The sequence below is a fragment of the Triticum dicoccoides genome, chromosome 7B, assembly GCF_002162155.2.
Source record: "Triticum dicoccoides isolate Atlit2015 ecotype Zavitan chromosome 7B, WEW_v2.0, whole genome shotgun sequence".
Classification (NCBI taxonomy): Eukaryota; Viridiplantae; Streptophyta; class Magnoliopsida; order Poales; family Poaceae; genus Triticum; species Triticum dicoccoides.
Window position 1 is genome coordinate 432,907,135 of NC_041393.1, and position 5,753 is coordinate 432,912,887.

Sequence of the window (5,753 nt, forward strand, 5' to 3'; positions counted from 1 at the left end):
GAACATGAATATGCTTTGTGAGTTGTTAGTTTGTTCCTGAGGACATGGGTGAAGTCTTGCTATTAGTAGTCATGTGAATTTGGTATTTGTTCGATATTTTGATGAGATGTATGTTGTCTTTTCCTCTAGTGGTGTTGTGTGAACGTTGACTACATGAAACTTCACCATTACTTGGGCCTAGAGGAAGGAATTGGGAAGTAATAAGTAGATGATGGGTTGCTAGAGTGACAGAAGCTTAAACCCTAGTTTATGCGTTGGTTCGTTAGGGGCTGATTTGGATCCATATGTTTAATGTTGTGGTTAGGTTTACCTTAATACTTCTTTTGTAGTTGCGGACGCTTGGAATAGGGGTTAATCATAAGTGGGATGGTTGTCCAAGTAAGGGCAGTACCCAAGCACCGGTCCACCCACATATCAAATTATCAAAGTACCGAACGCGAATCATATGAACGTGATGAAAACTAGCTTGACGATAATTCCCATGTGTCCTCGGGAGCTCCTTTCTCATTATAAGAAATTGTCCAGGCTTATCCTTTCCTACATAAGGATTGGGCCACCTTGTTGCACTTTACTTACTTTCATTGATTATTACTCGTTACAATTTATCTTATCGCAAAACTATCTATTACCTACAATTTCAGTGCTTGCAGAGAAAACCTTACTAGAAACCGCTTATCATTTCCTTCTGCTCCTCATTGGGTTCAACACTCTTACTTATCGAAAGGACTACCATAGATCCCCGACACTTGTGGTTCATCAAACGTGCATGAGTGCTAAGGGCGATGGGCCCAAGACCCCTGCGCGATTAGGATGTAGACCGACGTGTTGGCCTCTCTATTGAGCCTAGGTAGGACTGCGATGTGTTGATCGGCCGATGCCGGTCATTGATGACCCACAAGTATAGGGGGATCAATCATAGTCCTTTCGATAAGTAAGAGTGTCGAACCCAATGAGGAGCAGAAGGAAATGACAAGTCGTTTTCAGCAAGGTATTTTCTGCAAGCACTGAAATAGTCGGTAACAGGTAGTTTGATAGCAAGATAATTTGTAACGGACAAGTAACGGTAACGGTAAATAAAGTGCAGCAAGGTAGCCCAATCCTATTATGGCAAAGTGAAAGCTCAAGTGCCCCCTGGGTGATTTTGGTAATTAATGTCAACATATCTCTTGTTGGACTAATGTATTTATCTAGTATATTTCAGAAAGTTCAATAATGGCATGGCATGGACAAGAGGATGTGGAACCCCTTCAAGATGCCAAGGATAAACATTGGCAAAAGCTCAAGACTCTTCATTTCTATTTTAGTGATCCAAGATCACATTGATTCCATAGGAAAAGCCAATACTATTAAAAGGGGATGAGGTGTTGCTTAATGATCTACTTGCTCAAAGTGCTTTGTGATATGCTCCAAAGCCCTCAACCACTTTCTCAATTCCATATATGTTAAACCTAAAGTCAAACTTGTCCCCACTAAATTTAATCTATCTGGCGCCACCCAGTTCCTTGACATAGCCACTGCCAGAAACCCTAACCACTCCAGTCTCACCGAGATGGCCTTGCAAACTCTCTGTTGCCTGTTGCAATTATTTTGGTCTCACCGAAATGTGCAATCGGTCACACCGAGTTGCACATTTCTGAAATCGCTCTCACCGAGTTCGTGTAATCTGTCACACCGAGATGAGGTTTTGCCCTAGCCCTATCTCATCGGTCCCACCGAGTTGATCATGCCGGTCCCACCGAAAATCCTAACGTTCACATTTTGAACTGAATCGGTCTCACCGAGTTCATCTATTCGGTCTAACCGAGTTGGGTCAAATGTGTGTAACGGTTAGATTTTGTGTGGAGGCTATATATACCCCTCCACCCCCTCTCCATTAAAGAGAGAGCCATCAAAACGTGCCTACACTTCCACTACCTATTTCCTGAGAGAGAATCACCTACTCATGTGCTGAGACCAAGACATTCCAATCCAACAACAAGAATCTTGATCTCTGGCCTTCCCCAAGTTGCTTTACACTCAAATCATCTTTCCACCATAGCCAAATCTGTGATAGAGAGTTGATTGTTGGGGAGACTATCATTTGAAGCACAAGATCAAGGAGTTCATCATCAACACACCATCTGTTACCTTTTGGAGATTGATGACTCCTAGATTGGTTAGGTGTCACTTGGGAGCCTCCGACAAGATTGTGGAGTTGAACCAAGGAGTTTGTAAGGGCAAGGATATTGCCTACTTTGTGACGATCTACCCAAGTGAGGCAAGTCCTTCGTGAGCGATGGCCATGGTGGGATAGACAAGGTTGCTTTTTCATGGAGCCTTCATGGGTGGAGCCCTTCGTGGACTCGCGCAACTGATAGCCTTCGTGGGTTGAAGTCTCCACCAATGTGGACGTACAATAGCACCACCTATCGGAACCACGCCAAAAATATCCGTGTCTCCAATTGCGTTTGCACACTCCAATCCCATCCCTTTACTTTCTTGCAACTTGCATGCTTTACTTTTCGCTACTCGTATACTCTTGCCATGCTTGCTTCAAATGTATTGTGAATGCTTAAACTTGTGCTAAAACTCCAACTCAACATGAAGAATTTAAAAACTGCTACTTTTGCTTGTTGAGGGTCTAATCACCCCCCTCTAGACACCTCTTATTGATCCTTTCAATTGGTATCAGAGCTTTGGTCTCCACTTCTTTGGTTTAATCACCATTGGAAGATGGATGAGTCTACGATTGGGAGTTTTAGATGTAGAGTGCCTATGCTTGATGGAGAGTCCTATAATGCTTGGAAAAATGAGATGCTTGACATTTTCAATGAATATCACTTGAACAAGTATATTGCTAGCCCTTGTGCGCCTCCTATTGATCCCTTGCATCTTACCCCCGACGAGTCTCTTCACATGATTCACAATCTTAGAACTATTAATCTTATCATAAGAGGATTGCCTAGAAATTTGATTGTTTGCTTTCCTACTCTTGAATGTGCTTACACCATATGGAGATTTTGTGAGGAACATTTTCCAAACTATTCCTTGAAAAATCTAGATGTGATTCTTCAAAAGTCCATAGCTTTTCATAAAATCAAACCTAGTGATCCTCAATTTGATGATTGTCTATTTGAGCTTCGTGATCTTATGCGTGCCAAAGGAGATGTTGGAGTCATTATAGTAGCATTATCTCTCAAGTCATTAGAATTCATAAAGATGCACATTGCCATGGTCATACATCTAATGAATCACTCTCTATAGGTGATGATCAATCACAAGACGATGTTGAACATGGATATTATGATGAGGATGATGATAGTGACTTTGATCTCGATGAGTCTATGAGACATTTTGGTCTTATGGCTAACCTTCGCGGCTATATGGTTGGAGGAAATGAATGGGTCCTTGATAGTGGATGTACGAATCACATGACCGGAGACAAGGATATGTTTCGTGAGCTTGCTGAAAAGATGACCCTCGGAATTATGTCACTTTTGGTGATAACTCAAAGGGTAAGGTGGTTGGCCCTGGTAAGGTGGCCATCTCACATGACAGCTCCATCCAAAATGTTATGCTCGTTGAATCTCTTGGCTATAATTCACTTTCCGTATCTAGATTAGCCGACTTCGGTTTCAATGTCCTATTTACTGAAGTAGATTTCCAAGTGTTTCGAAGAGATAATTATAATATGGTATTTACTGGTATACGTAGAGGTGATCTATACATTGTTGATTTCACTAAAAATGCACAACCTAGAACTTGCTTAATTGCTAAATCTTCTAATGGTTGGTTGTGGCATAGAAGGTTAGGTCACGTGGGCATGCAAAATCTTGATAAGCTTATTAAAGGTGATCATATCCATGGAGTTAAAGATGTTATATTTGACAAGGATAGACTTTGCAGTGCTTGTCAAGCAGGAAAACAGGTTGGAGGAAGCCATCCCGTGAAAAAGATTATGACCACGAGAAGACTGCTCGAGCTACTTCATATGGATCTTTTTGGTCCCAACGCCTACAAAAGTCTTGGTGGTAACTTGTTCAGTTTAGTCATTGTCGATGACTTTTCAAGATTTACGTGGGTGTTGTTTCTTGATGATAAATCGCAGGTCCAAAAGATCTTCAAGAACTTCGTTAGGAAGGCCCAAAATCAATTTTAAGTGAAGATCAAGAAGGTTCGCAACGATAATGGAACGGAGTTCAAGAACGACAATGTGGATACCTTTCTTGACGAAGAAGATTTCACATGAGTTCTCGGCTATGTACACACCTCAACAAAATGGAGTTGTTGAGAGGAAGAACCGAACACTCATTGATGAATACAAGATGCTTGATGAATACAAGATGCCAAAACACTTTTGGGCGAAAGAGATTGAGACAGCTTGTCATGCAACTAATCGTCTATATCTTCACAAGCTCCTCGGCAAGATGGCATACGAGCTTCTCATTGGTAACAAACCCCAAGCCGGATACTTTCGAGTATTTGTCTCAAAGTGCTACATTCTTGATAAGCATCGTTGTTCGAAATTTGCTCCTAAATCCCATGAAGGTTTCCTACTCGGTTATGGCTCAAACTCTCACACTTACCATGTCTACACCAATTTCACCCGAAAGGTTGAAGAGATGGTAGATGTGAAGTTTGATGAATCTAACGGCTCGCAAGTAGAGCAATTGCCAATTGATGTAGGAGATAAAGATCCCTCAAAAACAATTCAAGACTTGTCTATTGGCAAGATTCGCCTAACGTAGGTGAAGGAGAGTACCTCGTCCATTCAAGTGGAAGCCTCAACTTCATGACAAGGTGAACCACAAGTTGACTTGGATGCATCCACAAGTGGAACACGCAAAGATGAAGGAAATGAGGAAGTACACAAAGATGAACCTCATCAACCTCCTTCTCCACCCTCCACAAGAGAATAACAACACCAACAACAATGAAGAAGGACAAGAGGAAGAACAAGATGATGAAGAGGATGTTCCATGCCGACCAAAACAAGAGCTCTCACGAGTTAGAGTAAGAGTATCCAGAGATCATCCCGTTGAACAAATCTTTGATGATATTCAAACCAGGAGAACTACTCGCTCTAAAACTCATTTGGCTAACTTTTGTGGACATTATTCATTCATCTTATTATTGAACCTATGAAGGTTGAAGAAGCTCTTGATGATCCAGATTGGGTGAACGCCATGCATGAAGAGCTACACAATTTCGAGAGGAATCAAGTGTGGACATTGGTAGAGAAGCCGGACGACAACCAAAATGTCATTGGAACCAAATGGGTCTTTCGGAATAAGAAAAATGAAGATGGACAAGTTGTACGCAACAAGGCCCATCTCGTTGCCCAAGGCTACACTCAAGTCGAAGGTATGGACTATGGTGAGACATATGCCTTCGTTGCTAAACTTGAGTGCATATGCATCTTACTTGCTTATGCCAATCACCATGACATTAAAAGTGCTTTTCTACATGGTGAAATTGAGGAGGAAGTGTACGTTAAACAACCTCCCAGCTTTGTTAATCCCAAGAAACTTAATCATGTTTACAAACTTCACAACGCTCTTTATGGTCTTAAACAAGCTCCTAGAGCGTGGTATAAATGCTTGACCAAGTTCCTTATTGAAAGAGGCTTTGAGATTGGAAAATTGATTCTACACCTTTTACTAAAAGGGTTAATGGAGAATTATTTGTGTGCCAAATTTATGCGGATGATATCATATTTGGTTTGACTAACCCTCATTTTAGTGAAAAGTTCGGAAGGCTAATGTCGGAGAAGA